This window comes from Triturus cristatus, chromosome 10 (assembly GCF_964204655.1).
Source record: "Triturus cristatus chromosome 10, aTriCri1.1, whole genome shotgun sequence".
Lineage (NCBI taxonomy): Eukaryota > Metazoa > Chordata > Amphibia > Caudata > Salamandridae > Triturus > Triturus cristatus.
The window spans coordinates 440,753,581-440,770,031 of NC_140593.1; positions in this window are offsets into that span (position 1 = coordinate 440,753,581).

A 16,451-nucleotide genomic window follows, 5' to 3' on the forward strand; every position below is an offset into this window, starting at 1 on the left:
CAGGAAAGGAAGAAAAGAAAGACTGGATCAAGGCAGGTTGTGCCCCAAGAGAAACAGACCATGGTTGGGTCTATAGAGATGGTAGACCAGTCATGCCTAACTCTATGTTGTCAACAATGGCAAGGATGTATCATGGCCAGGGACATTTGGGAAGGGATGCGATGATCAGGTCTTTTAAGCAGACTTGGTACAATGCAAAGTTCAGGACAATTGCAGAGAGCATCTGTCAAAGATGTTTGATTTGCCAGCAATTTAACACTGGGAAAAAGACAGTGGTGAGTCTGGGAACGATAGGCAGAGAAGGTGGTCCTTTCACAAGAATGCAGATTGATTTCATTGAAATGCCCCAGGTGAACAGATTGAGGTATGTTCTAGTGGTAGTCTGCTTGTTCTCAAGATGGGTGGAGGCCTATCCGACTAGGAGAAATGATGGAGTAACAGTGGCAAAGTTAATGTTAAGGGAGTTGATTCCTAGGTACGGGTTTCCAGTAACGATTGAGTCTGATAGAGGTGGACACTTCTATAATGAGCTCATGAGTTTGATTTGTGAAGCATTGAGCATACAGCAGAAGCTACATTGTGCATACAGGCCAGAGGCTTCTGGCGTGGTGGAGCAGATGAACGGCACGATCAAGAACAGGATTGGTAAGATGTGTTTAGCCACTGGAATGAAATGGCCTGATGTCTTGCCTCTAGTGCTAATGACTATTAGATCTACTCCAGATAGAACTACTGGTTTAAGTCCACATGAGATTTTGATGGGACGTGCAATGCGTCATGCATTTGTACCTGTCAATAAGTTGATGACAATAACTGATAACATGATTTTGGATTACTGTAAAGGCCTGGCTGACGCAGTTCATTCTGTGTTTCACCAGGTTGGAGAAGACGCTACCACACTTGAGAAGAAGCAAGCTCATGATCTGAGTCCAGGGGACTGGGTGAGGATTAAAGTACACAGAAGAAGAAATTGCTTGGTTCCAAGGTGGGGAAGGTCAAGACAAGTTATTCTGACTACGACAACTGCAGTGAAGTGTGCTGGTGTGAAAAACTGGGTACATGCAAGTCATACTCTGAGAGTTCCAAACCCAAAGGATGGGACTGGTAAGGAGTATTTTGAAGAGTCAGATTCTAGTGATGATGAAGACACAGAACCAGTGAGGAAAAATCGAAGTTCAGAAAGAGAATCAGGGGAGGCTTCAAGAGAACCATTGAGAGTCTCAGAAGGGAGATCAGATTCTGTAAGAAAGCCTGAAGTTCCAAAAAGCAGTGGAGGAAAAAGAAGAGAAAAAAGCAATTCCACAGAGACTACTCCTGAATCAGAAGAGGAGATTTAAGAACCACTTGAGATTATACCTGAAGAAGCAGGGTTAGAAGAAGATAGAGAGGGACAGATTGCGGAAGACCCCCGAGGAGGTGTAGGGAACATTCTTGATAAGCTAGGTGAAGGGACAAGTAGACAGCAGGAAGATTGCGTGTCGGAGACCCGAGGAGGGACAGAAATAGGGAAGTCTCAAACAGTGGTGGAAAAGACTGTGGAGCGAAAGAAAACTGCTGAAGAACAAGAGGCATTTGAAACAGAATCGGATGAAAGTGAGAATGAGAAATCAGAGGGTCGAGTTCTGAGAAAGAGAACTTGGATTGGAGAAAGAAATAATAAAGAAACAAGACCAAAAAAGGTTATAAGAGGAGATCTTTGGCCTAACAACATAATAAAGAGGCTGAGATACAGACTGATACGAGTAAATACCTCGAAAGCTGAACAAGTGAATGAGGTGTCGAGTCAGAATCCAGCAAAAGGTGAAAAGCGAAAAGAGTCAAAAGAACCAGAGGAGATCAAAAGGATAAGAAAACCTAACCAGAAGTATAGGTCGCCGGAATGGACGTACGTGGCACTGTCTGAAGGTGAAGAGGCAGAAAGTCAAGGAAATCCAGAGGAGACCGTACGAGAAGTGGTTGAGGAAGATACAGGTGAAATCCTGAAAGTAATCTTGACTGACATTGGAGAAAAGTCGGATACTGAGGATGATGTTGGAGATTTATTACAATTTGATGTTGAAGAAGATGAAGTAAAGAGTGATGAGTATCCAAATTGAGTGAACAGAAGAAATCACTTGGAGAAAAGTGAAAAGAAGAGAGACTGAAAATTAATTGTTTGAAGTAATCCAGAGTTTTAGAGATTCAGTAGTGGAGTAGTAGAGGCTAAGTCAAAAGACACGGTCAAAGTAGTAAAATGGCTAACATAGAGAATAACCAAAGTAGATGTGCCTTTCTAAGAAGATGGTGTAAAATGTGCTGCTGCTGTACTGGATTATTAATGCTACTATGGGGTGTATTAGCTTTATTAGTTACTTTTAGAGTTACAATAGGTACATTTGAGATGCATACGGAGAATGTGACTAATGTAGGGAAGAGTTCACAAAAAGTAGTTCCAACTAGAATTAGTAATACTTACATACATAAAGATAGGTCAATTAATGATTTTTCTAGTAATGTTTTTTCAAAATTGTTATATGAATATGTGAAGACAATGGAAGTTAGGGATTGCTACGTATGTATGCAGTTACCTGCATCCGTTTCAGAGGGTGTTACTTATCACCATTTACCAGCTACGTATGGAATTTCTTGTAGTGTGTTGAGTAGTGTTTTTTATTTGTTAGGGAAAATAGATTATGAGATGTCTAACAAAGATAACATTTTTGGGAAATTGCCTATGAACAAAAAGCTGAATCCAGCTAAAGAAGCTAATATTTTTGGTGAGATTTTTATTGAAAAAGAAGAATTAACATTAGATTACATTTTTAAGAACAATTTAACTTGCAGTCTGAAAGAAGAGGAGAAGGCTTTCCTAAATATGGTGGAGGAAAGGAGAATGAGCATGCATGAAAAGGCAGGGAAATATAAAATAAGTGAGACAATTTGGGACATTGAGATGGGAAAAGAATTGAGAAGTGGGGCTAGTCCAACTTTAGCTCTAGATGCACCACAGAAGGGTAAGCTGTGCATTACAAGAAGGAAATCCCAATATGATACATATTTTGTTGGGACTAGTGAGTGTCATGATACATACTTCATTGCAACAGGATGGGGTTTCAAGGGAGGAGAAGATCCAATTTTCCCAGGAATATATTATGTTTGTGGGAACAAGGCTTATTACAGGTTGCCTGACGATTGGTATGGCACGTGTTATGTGGGCCTGGTCTTTCCAAAGATCTTTCATATAGATAGAATAGAAGATGTAGAACATATTAATTTACTAACACGTTTTAAGAGAGAAACTTGGTCTGAAATTGTAGGTGATATTTTTGGAGCTTTAATTCCGGCAGTGGGAATTTCTTTGAATGCTTATGGAATTCGGAAACTGTCAACAGTGGTGGATCGCTTATCGACAAATACCGCTGGAGGGTTTCTTTTGGTGAATACGGAGATGATTGCCGTACGTGCCATGTCTATGCAAAATCGACTTGCCCTTGATATTCTATTGGCCAAGGAGGGTGGAGTCTGTGGAATGCTGAAAGTTCAACATTGTTGCACTTACATTCCATACGAAAGTAAAGACCTGAAGGTCTATATCAAAAATATTACTGATTTGCATGAAGAATTGGTACCACTAGAAGCTGAGAGTATTTGGACCAAAATAGCTAATAAAATAGTTGCTGTTAAGAGTTTTATTGCAAAAATAGGTAGTACTATTATAGGTAAGATATTGTTTCCTTTGACCTGTATAATTGTTGCTTTATTGATACTAAGATTGGTGTGTTTGTGTTGTAAAAACAGGGGAGGGAAAAAGAAATTAATCAAAAGAAATATTGAAAAGAGAAATAAGAGGTCAAAAAGAGAACCACAAGAAATAGAATTAGAAGAATTGAGGGAGAGTGTTTACTTGGAAACGAAGAGGGATGATGAAAGGGAGTCTGGTGTGTAGTGTTGTGTAAGGAGAAAAAGACATTTCCAATTTCTCCTAAAATGGGACTAAATTTTACAAAATTTTTTTTTTTTTTTTTTGGGGTTGTTTATTTGGTGATAATATCACCAAAGGGGGGATTGCTGGAGCAGAGTTTTCTGTTGAAAATCTATTGGGTTTTTAAGCTCCGGTTTGTCTATATGTTGAAAATTAAAAAATATTAATTTGTAACTATTAATTATTTGTTTTGTGTGAAATTCTGATTAATCAACACGAACTAACAAGAGAAAACTACACGTGGTAATGCATTCATGTTGCTTAATAATAATGTGCAGGTTTAATTAAATGAATGTTGCTAAGTGCTGTTTTTTTTTTTTTTTTGAAACCGTTTATTACAGGTCTTAAAAGTATACAAGTATGGGCCCACAACCTTCCGGCCGGCCGCTAGCAATGGTAGGAACATACGACATACATTTATGGAACACGTGGTATTACAGGAGGAGCATTTCTCCGTAGGTAACAATGTCAAAGCCACATCATCCAGGCCCCAGTATGCGGTTTCATTTTAAATTAAGAACAACACAAATTAAAACCACACACACAAGGCAACCCACAATCAAAAATAGCAGCACGTGCTCCCCTAGAGGGGGGGATCCCAACTATACACAGAAGTGTGAGGAGGGGGAAGAGAACAGAGCGAGGACTGGGGGAACCCAATGCCCGGCAGCGGAGGAATGAGTCGGCTAAGGGGATGGGGCTGGCGAGGCAGCAGGCAGCAGCGGTGGTGCGCAGATACCCCCTCGGTAGGCGTTCCAGGGGCCCCATACTTTCACCCATGTCCCAGGCTTACCCCTCGCCACATACACCACCTTTTCGCGAAACATGCACCAGTCCATGTGTTCTTTCCAGGCCGAGACCGTCGGGGGCCTCTGGGATCCCCACAGTTGAGCAATATCACGCTTGGCTATCATATATCCCAGAGTCACCCACCACGTCTGCGGCGCCGAGTAATCAGTCGGTTCCCACACATTCAACAGGCATCTCCTCGCTTCAGGCAACAACGCCACATGCGTAACCAGTCGCAGCACCTCATGTACACCACGCCAGAACCCCTCTACCTCCGGGCACTCCCACAAAATATGCATAAAGGTCCCCAAAGCACCACACCCACGCTTACACAACCCATCTCCAGCATAGCCCATACGCAGAAGCTTTGGCCCCGTCATGTAGAGTGCTGTTTGTTTTAAAGCACAAAACGCTTTTGAAATAACGTGCACTAATGCCTTACTGTGTTGCAAGAGGATAGATAATTACATACCCATAAGGGTATTAGTGGGGTTAACACTGTTTAATCACTATGCTGTGGTAATATTGTTTTTGTCTCTTTTAATTAAGATGGTCTGTTTTGGCCTATCATAAAATGGCTGCCGTTTAAAGCCTGCGCTCGAGTGATCGAATTTTGATGAGAGGGCCTTGCTGAACATGGTCGAGAGTTATCTGACCACAGTCTTCGCCTGGTTTAAAAGTTTTCCGTGAGGACAGCAGCTCTGGGCGAGAGTCCAAGTGTCCTTGGAGGACAAGGGAGCCACAATGAACTTTGTGATTACAATGCTGGTTCCGAGGAAATGTGAACGTGAAAGAAACATTTGCAAAACTCGAGTTTCCTTCTTCCGTCTTTTTATTTTTGTGATTTTTATGAGCGGAGATTTTTCCAAATGTAGCGATGCTACATCCTTTCCTGCTCGCTCTGCTCAGCGGTTCAGCGGATATTTAGAACATTTTATGTTTCTTTAATTTGCAAGATTTACTATAAGTATTGTTAGCCTAGAGAGGGTCTAAGGCCACTTCTTCCCAAACCTGCGTTGGTGAGGATCGATGCTGTGAGGACGGCGACTTGGGAGACTTCTACTGAGAGACCTGTCCTGACCCATTCATGACATTTAGCTAGAATAGGTAATTATGAGAATAATGATTTACTTTGATTGAATTTCTTTGAACTAATTTTAGATAAAGTACCATTATTTTAAATACAGTGTTGGTGGTTATTTCTTGTCAATTATTGAGTACTCTATTTTGATTATTGTTGTTTAGATTGTTTAGATCATGACTCAGGACAGTATCAAACTGATCCTATTGGCCTCAGTGTAGATACAGGGTGTTTAGGAGTTTCCTCTCCACAGGTTCAGTGCTGATAGAGTAATCGAGTATATGTTAGTGAAATGGGCCCAAGTGTATGATGAGTGCATGTGCGTGTATCTGTGAAATTACTCTATCCGTGGAAGTAGGGAGAATTTGTATGCCCTAATCTGCACCAATTTCCTGGTAGCAGAATTTGATGGTTTTGATTATTGTCTTGATCTGATTAGATTGTTTAGATCATGACTCAGGACAGTATCAAACTGATCCTATTGGCCTCAGTGTAGATACAGGGTGTTTAGGAGTTTTCTCTCCACAGGTTCAGTGCTGATAGAGTATTCGAGTATATGTTAGTGAAATGGGCCCAAGTGTATGATGAGTGCATGTGCGTGTATCTGTGAAATTACTCTATCCGTGGAAGTAGGGAGGATTTGTATGCCCTAATCTGCACTAAGCTGACAAAGAGTGAGGTAAAAGACCCATTGGAACTAGATGGAGAACAAATGGCAGCATTTGAGGAGCTGAAGAGCAGAATGTGTGAAGCCCCTGCTTTGGGTATGCCAGACTATGAAAAAGAGTTTGAGTTGTACTGCAGTGAGAGAAATGGATGTGCACTTTCAGTGTTAATTCAGAAGCATGGACAGCTGAGGAGGCCTATTGCGTACTTCTCATCGACACTTGACCCTGTAGCTGTAACTAATAGATTTTGTAGAATTTGACGCGAAGTCTACTGAAAAGTTTTGTAAAGGAGGGGTAGACGAGTGACAGGAGACAGGAGTAGGAGCGACTGCAGCGACTGCTGACGTCAAACAGACCGCGCTCTGATTGGATATTGGATCAGAACAGTGTTCGTGCTGGGATTGGTGCGTTGGTGATCATACTTCCTCATTACCTCTGGATCTGGTGCTCCTGTTCTCTGATCTCTTGGATATTCCTCAGTAGGCCAACTTACATCTATTTTACACTCAGCCCACAAGTCTGCTGGAACAATTATATCAAACAGACTATTCAGGTCAATCCACAGCACTTTTGACAATTTCACAAACCTATCTACCTGCCTATACCACTCGACGGGCTTTTCTCTCAGTCGAGGGAAATCATTCGTAAATGATAAAATATCCTGTCTGGTCCATGGAACATGTACATATCCTCCTCCAGGTATTTCTCTCATAGGATAAGCATCCACTGTTTTCTCTTTTTCTCTCACAGGAAATGCTGAATAAGTCCTGTCCACTGATTCTTCCCTTTTCTTATACCACCTATCCTTCCACTTCTCTACATCACCCCATTTTCGCAACAATGCGACCATTTCCTTAATCTGTCCTGTTCTACCAGCACCATTCAGATTTTCAATATCTTTGTCCGTGAAATCCATCCTGTAAGACTTCTGCAAGGCTTTCACCTTATCAATGTCAACTCCCTGCTCATTCGCTACTGCTCTTAACCTGTCATGTGTATTTCTTGCTCTCCAGGTGATCTTTTTGCACATAAATAATAGTTCGCCATCATGATGGTTTTTTAGAATTTCTGTAGGAATTGTTCCTGCAACAAGCTCCTCTAATTCTACACGTAACCTGGCCACATCAATTGCCTGTGAATCTTTATCCCTCTTTTGAAGGACTCTCATCCAATCATTCAAATCGTCAGCTGTTATTTCAGTAGTTTTTCTCACTGGAACCACTTTCTTCTGTGGTTCTAAAATTGGCATCCCTGAACAACTAGCTTCACTAGCATCGAATCTCGAATTAGACTGTACCTCTAATCCTTCACTACATGTGTCATGTCTGGATTGTCTCAGATCACTACTTTCTGTCCTTTTTCCTGAGTCTCCTGAGGGACCAGCCAAACTTGTTATCCTATTCCCAACATATGGAACCACCAAACCATTCTCACTCGTCCTCTGCTTATCAAAAATAGGCATTACTGGACCTATGGTTACAGGCACCGTAACAGCTTCCAGATTCTTTGTCAGCTCTCTAATCTTTTCAGTCAGCTCTGATGTAGTTCTGGCTAATTCTCTTGTATTCTCGTCACCACATCGATTCTCTCTTTCTTTTTCCCTGAAAGGATTACCACTTCTTAACTCAGGTGACACAATTTCTGTCTCAATGATACGCAATGTATCTCTTATCGGAGAAACAACTGGTGTGCTCTCTTCTGGTTCTGGTCTATATGGAGGTGGTCTCTTGTAAATCATGTCATTCAAGACCTCATCCTCATACTCATTAACTCCATATCTTTTCACTTCTGCCTCAGGAACCTTTTCCGCACCCTTCCTTTCTTCTCTCTCGTCAACTGTTCTCATAGGATATAATCCCTCTGACATGCTAGCATCTCGCCATCTCTTCATTCGATCATGATGAGTTTCACGATCATGTTTCCTCCCAAACATGTATCTGTAGTTGCCTCCAGGCCTCTGTTTTTCTCGCTCATGTACTTCCTCTTCCCATTCCACTAAAGCCTCAAACTGTGTCGGCCTTGGTCTTGGGTCAAGACACAACATCTTTTCCCGTAAATTTCTCAACACGGCTAGATTAAATGAACCATGTTCTGGGAATTCTAGGACACCATCTTCCTTAGTATACCTAACCCAATTCTCCAACCATATACAGGTATGATACCCATATCTCGCAGCCATGAAGGATGCAGGCGTTTTCTTTGGAGGTAACAATTCACCTTCTCTTGTTTTAACATCTTTATCCTTGTCAAACCATCGCTTTATTTTTCCAAACAATGATTTTTTCTTTTTCTCTTCTTGGTAATACATTTTAACGTTTACCAAACCCTTCTAATCCCTTCCGTATTACAACTGTACAGTACTATTTTTCATCCAATAACAGCGCGACTCACACCAACGCACCAATCCTAGAGCGTCTACGTCACCCTGTACCCCTTCCAATCCTTGCGCGGCTCACACCAACGCACCAATCCCAGCACGAACACTGTTCTGATCCAATATCCAATCAGAGCGCGGTCTGTTTGACGTCAGCAGTCGCTGCAGTCGCTCCTACTCCTGTCTCCTGTCACTCGTCTACCCCTCCTTTATAAAACTTTTCAGTAGAATTCGCGTCAAATTCTACAAAATCTATTAGTTACAACATATAAACATCTCCATTGTCTGTTTCGCTAACCACAGAATAGTAAGGAAAATCTATTTCACAAGAATCCCGTCTTTCACTCACTTCTGTTCCAGTACGGAATTAATACTCTCATTGACACAGTAGCACATCCCTCTACTCTGCCCTTCTATCATGCATTCATTAACTGTTTCCTCTAGGACTGCTCCAAAGAGTCTTACAATCAATTAAATGCTCATACATTCACGCACATTCATACAAGAAAATGTAGTACATACACACAGAATCCTTCCCGAGAACAGCGAACAATCTGTCCCGCTACAGAATTATAACACACGTTAACCAAGCAGCTTACCTCTGCCCAGTCCTTCAAACAAGCTCAGAGAATACCTATTACTTCTCCCGCGATAAGCTTTAACGGTGAACCTTACGGATCCCTGGGACTTAAGACCAGAGTTTCACAGATAACCTTCGCTACCATACACACTCCTTTTATACCAGAAATATATTTCTAATAGTATCATACGACGATGTCACTGATTCCGAACCCAGACAATGTGACGCGCAACTTCAATTGTCACACGTTTTTCCTGCATACATACAGGACCAACAATCCCGTCTTTCCCGAGAGCAGTATATACTTCCCTCTGCCCTACTACGGAACTGCTACTAGCTCCCAAGTTCCAGAAGCACTACATATAACTCAATACAACGACTCCAACATATAGTATTAGTACATATACCAACATTAATCAATAATCAATAAATCAAAAAGCCAATGTACAAGCAATCTAATCAGATCAAGACAATAATCAAAACCATCCTCTGCTACCAGGAAATTGGTGCAGATTAGGGCATACAAATTCTCCCTACTTCCACGGATAGAGTAATTTCACAGATACACGCACATGCACTCATACACTTGGGCCCATTTCACTAACATATACTCGATTACTCTATCAGCACTGAACCTGTGGAGAGAAAACTCCTAAACACCCTGTATCTACACTGAGGCCAATAGGATCAGTTTGATACTGTCCTGAGTCATGATCTAAACAATCTAAACAACAATAATCAAAATAGAGTACTCAATAATTGACAAGAAATAACCACCAACACTGTATTTAAAATAATGGTACTTTATCTAAAATTAGTTCAAAGAAATTCAATCAAAGTAAATCATTATTCTCATAATTACCTATTCTAGCTAAATGTCATAAATGGGTCAGGACAGGTCTCTCAGTAGAAGTCTCCCAAGTCGCCGTCCTCACAGCATCGATCCTCACCAACGCAGGTTTGGGAAGAAGTGGCCTTAGACCCTCTCTAGGCTAACAATACTTATAGTAAATCTTGCAAATTAAAGAAACATAAAATGTTCTAAATATCCGCTGAACCGCTGAGCAGAGCGAGCAGGAAAGGATGTAGCATCGCTACATTTGGAAAAATCTCCGCTCAGAAAAATCACAAAAATAAAAAGACAGAAGAAGGAAACTCGAGTTTTGCAAATGTTTCTTTCACGTTCACATTTCCTCGGAACCAGCATTGTAATCACAAAGTTCATTGTGGCTCCCTTGTCCTCCAAGGACACTTGGACTCTCGCCCAGAGCTGCTGTCCTCACGGAAAACTTTTAAACCAGGCGAAGACTGTGGTCAGATGACTCTCGACCATGTTCAGCAAGGCCCTCTCATCAAAATTCGATCACTCGAGCGCAGGCTTTAAACGGCAGCCATTTTATGATAGGCCAAAACAGACCATCTTAATTAAAAGAGACAAAAACAACATTACCACAGCATAGTGATTAAACAGTGTTAACCCCACTAATACCCTTATGTGTATGTAATTATCTAGCCTCTTGCAACACAGTAAAGCATTAGTACACGTTATTTCAAAAGCGTTTTGTGCTTTAAAACAAACAGCACTTAGCAACATTCATTTAATTAAACCTGCACATTATCATTAAGCAACATGAATGCATTCCCACGTGTAGTTTTCTCTTGTTAGTTCGTGTTGATTAATCAGAATTTCACACAAAACAAATAATTAATAGTTACAAATTAATATTTTTTAATTTTCAACATATAGACAAATCGGAGCTTAAAAACCCAATAGATTTTCAACAGAAAACTCTGCTCCAGCACTTCCACAAAGGAAAGATTTGCATGGTTTGAGACATGCCCCTCACCTATACGAACAATACAATGTTTAAGTCACATATGCTATATCAGCTGAGCAATAAGTATTAACAGGTGACAAAGACACCATGTTCTGCAACTCAGTTGTACATGTCACCTTATGCCAACACCTCAGAGAACTACTCCGTAAGCCATTAATCGAGAAACCATATAGGCTGTGTTGGGGATATGTGAAACTCAGACGAATTAGATTCCTTCGTGGATTGTATATACAATACATCTTTTAGATGCAGAATATCTACATATCAGCTCTCAATAGAAGCATTTTAAGGAAGACTATTATCATCCTATAGGGATGGAATCCCCCCCAATATTCTGCAGAGACATATTTACTATTAATTACTCTACCAAACATGTCAACCCATCTATTGAGTACTTACAGTTGTCTTGAAACCAATTAAAGAATACCACGTATCTTTGCATGAAGTTAATGACCAAGTTACAGAAGTTATTCTAGGTAACACAAATAGTAAAGCAGCATTCTTAGTGATCCGAAAATAGGGATAGTAGCTGTAGCAGCAAGGGAATGCAAATGGGCACAATAACATTCCCATGTTTATACTTCCTTTTAAAGGGACAACTAAACCATGTAAACCTCAACTTATACCTCATGCTGAAGTACAAACACCCCTAGAGAGAAGGGGTAGGATCAGAAACAAGCGCAGAACTCTCACAAGGATATCAGGGAAGAATATGAACATATTTCCTACAAGGAGATTTAAAATAATTGAAGTTACTAATGAAGGGATAGTAAAAAAGATTGGATGACCTGAAAAGTATAGCAATTCAGACTAGTGCTGATCCCAGTAGCCACAGGACAAGGGGTATACCAGATACCCAGATATGTATTCTGAAGACTGAAGGAGTGATTGAGTTGCCCTATCTCTGCAGAAGTGGCCATTCTTCACTTTTGAGAACTTCAGACAAGTGACAAGTCTGATAGTGAAACCAAGGGCCCTATTGCACATAGGGTGCACTTTCCCTGTTGCACACCTTTAAATAAGTGTGCCGTGCACAAACAGGGAATGTGAGCCATATACCAGTGAAAATGCTGCTCTCAGGGCAGTTGCGAACTCGTACTGCCCTCAGGGCAGCGCATTCAAGTGAAATACAGAGAGACTTCTTCAAAGCCGCTCCATGTTTCACTGTGCAGTTGGCAACCCGCCTGTAATTTATAAAGGGATAAGAGATCCATTTGCAGGTGGGTGCAGTGAATCACTACACCCACTTGCAAGGGGATGTCTGGTGACTCCCAGACCCCCCTCCAGAGGGCTGCTATCAGAGGGTGCACTGACAGTGCGCCACCTTTTTGGAACTCATTCAGTGCATCTCCTGACAGCGTCTTTGCCTTTTTGCCCACGTCCATTATTCTGCACAGGTGCAGAGGTAAAGAGATTCTCTCATTTGACTGAGGCCACGTCCCCATGCAAATAAGGGAATGCCTCTTGAGATAGCGCTGGCACTATATAGCGCTATCTGTATTACAGAAGGGGCCGCTAAAGCACATTGTGTAATACAGCCCACTGGACTACACAGATAAAAGGAAAGCAAAGAGTTCAGTTCAAAAAGGTCTAGCTGCAGATATGTACCAGATCATGCACAAAAGATGAAACACTTGTAAGAGCCCATTTTATCCCCATTTTCAGACACACATTGAAAGGGAGAATACAATAAGCTTCTGAGTGAATTGCAGGCTGGCATACTGCACGCTAAATGCTTACAAATCAATTATACATTTATATTAGTTATACAGGGGGTGCCTTCCACATCAGGTCACATGCAGTTTTTTATAATAAAGAAAAGACCATATCTACTGCATAGAAATCGTGCTTAAGCACTTAAGCTGCAAGGAATAATTGATCCTAATAGAGAAAATACAATTGTTCAGACATCTACATTGGCAGCTGCCACAAAAGTTACCATTTCAACTTCCAAAACCACACACCTTTATTGGGTGCAATGGCCTGCAAAGAAGAGTGCACTTGATATATATTCAATATGATGCAACACTTAGGGATCAAGAGTTTCTACAGTATCAGTACCCAGAGATCCTCATAAGTTACCTTTACAGTCTGCTACATTGTTTTTATACAGACTGGTCAACCCACAATGGTATATGGGCAAACCAGAAACATTCTTCTGCTTGCATAGACGTGTGGCAAAGTTTGATGTTTTTAAAGTAAAACCTCTCGACACGTAAAAAAACTCCAGTAAAATACTGAAGAAGGGAGAACATGTCTACAAAAACGAATATACTGATGTACATACTCAAACTAATGGTCTGTGGATTCTAAAGAAGATATGAAATGAGACTTTTCAATTAATTGCTGACTTGAAGACTGAAGCTTTGGGATGTCTGGAGAGTAAATTGATGCCAGAGAAAAGTAGGTGTGTTGAAAAAAAAACTGGATGATTCCACTGCTAAATTTGCCAAAAACAAGCATTACAGAAAAGCCAAGATTCAAAAGGAAGCCTAATACAAGTAAAACAGTAGGTGTGTTTAAAAAAAAAAATTACACTGTGTGTGTCAAGGAGGCTAGATCCACTACAAGGTCAGAATCCATTGTAGAGAATTTGAACGGTGAATGGTGAGTCCAGGAACTGCGAGAAATATTGCCTGGGTTTTGGCCCAGAAGGAGCGTGTGTATGATAGCCAAGTTGACCAACTCACCATTCACCTGTTGTTTATTTACTTAATACGGCACTCACTTAAAAAGTAAGTCACTCAGTAGCCATCACCAGAAGGTCATCATTTCCCTATATATCTTTAATATTCCTTTGTTTCCTGCCTATCTTCCCTTTTTCCACTTTCTCCACAGGCAGCGTATTACTTCAGGCTTGCATTTTTTCCGTCCTGATGATGATCCTAGTATCTAGTCATGGATCGAAACGTTGTTGACTTGTCTAAACAGTGTTGCATGTTAAACCAATGCGTTTAAAGTAGTGTAATAACTGTTTATTTAAAAGCTCGCCCATATCATCTGTATTGGCCATAAGCTACTTTTTGTTTGGCCTGAAATGTGTTTGTCCAACTGTAATTGTTTTGTGCTTTTGTAGGATACAGGACTGTGTTCCACTCTATCACTGTGCGTTTGATCGTTACAAATTATTTTGATTAATTAAATCAGGTGTCCGGCTGGACATCGCTAATATAGTACTGATTCGAGTCTATATTTATTGTCACTGTTTGTTTGAAGGACCGTTTGTTCTCCGTAACTAATTGATACCCAGGGTCCTTCCTACCTTGCGGGTTGTCTTGTTTGAATTAAATATGGTTAGTTTATGGCATTCTCTTGAAAATCGGAATTTGTATTGGTTATTTATATAGATAGCACTTTCCATAGCCCGCATGAGGCCTAAAGCGCTTTCTTAGATAGTCCAGTTTATTATATATAGGACCTAATTTGCTTAGCAAGGACATCAAGTGCTCTGTTTTGCATTACTGTGGCTAGGCACCCTTAACCGTGCATGGTTGAAAGAGGGTTGTTTGAGGTTTGATGTATTGGGAACAGATTGCTTAAGTTTGTGAAGTTTGATGACGTGGTGGGTGCACAGTGCACTTAGTGTTGCTGCCCATGAGTGTTGCAGGTATGTGAATAAGTGGGGGTGATACGGGACTCTAATAGCACCTAGCAGATTTCTCTTAATCAATTTCTAGGTCTGTCTATTTGCGTGTGTCTATCCTTTTTATGGCCTGATTCTAGGTGTTTAGTCATGGTCTGATTTTAATATTTTCGATTTAATATGGCAAGGCTCTAAGAGCACAATGATATTTATGAATGTGTTACCCTTGGCATTACTTGTCTTGTAGATCGCGAGCAATAGATAAAGAACCTCTGTAAACATGAGAGGTGATGTGAGGGTGTGGTGCTGAAGCTAGGTTGAAAACAAATAGGTACTATGACTTGCATCATTCAACAATGAGGCAATACATCTGCTTTATGCTCTTATCGCTTTAGAACATGGGGAGGTGCAGTGTTGTGATGCAAAAGTTAAAATTAATCACCAAGAACCAATATAATGGGATACACCCTATACAAGGAGATTAAAATCATTTGTGCTATATTTCAGAAGACCACATTCAAATGGCTCCAGCTTCATGGCTGAATATTAATTGGTCTTGAATCCCAAACAGGGCAAACTTCTGTGAATAATAATTTGCGTATCATTAAACTGGGAAACAGTAAAATCATATTTGCAGCATTTTGAATTCAGAACTACAGTATTGGGTAGTTTAAACAAGCACTGACGAAGCCAACATGTTTGAAAGTATGTAGTGCAAGCTCACAAAACAAATCCATAGATTCATTTACATAGATAATACATGCATGAAAATATACAGCCATAAGAAAACCCCTACATGGCCATAGATCAGCAGATAAACATGCATACAGACCTACAGGCATCCATAAATATAAACCACCTAGCAATAAATCACCCATTCACAGAGACCACATGGTGTGTTATGTTGATTGCTTGAATACCACTTTCAGCTGTGGGAAGGATGTTTACAAGTGCTAGATGTGACAGGAGAGTGGAATAATGGGAAGAAGAGTGAGGGAGCAGTAAGGGCCTAATGAAAGGCATGATCTTCGCCAGCATGGAAGTCCGCAGTAATTGATAAACAACATTTTGTGTATGCTTGTCCTAGAGGAAGGACAAAGGAAAGGAAAACAGGCTACAGAGGAGTAAAAAGGAGAAATGGGGGTTAGAGATATAAATTGGGGCCCAACTGATGTTTAGGAATAGTATATTACTAGAAAGATTCCATGGCAAGATAAGTACCAATATCTCTTTACCAAAACACTGAAGCTACGATGCAGCAAATCAACATTGAGGCACACATACACTGTCCCACAAAACATAGATAAAGTCAATCAGTACACAAGTAGGTATTCGAAAGAGTGTCAAGGGAATGAACATTTGGAAAAAATATGGACAGCTTTCAGGATACAGATTTTGGTCCACTTAGGGGAACATGCATCAAAACCAGAATTAGCGATTCCTAAATAGCGATTTTTAAGGAATCGCTATTTAGAAATCGCTATCCGCAATGCATGACCCCACTAGCGAATATTTACAGAATCGGCAAAATTCGCAATCGCTAATAGCGATCTGACAATAGAGACGCGCAAAAACCG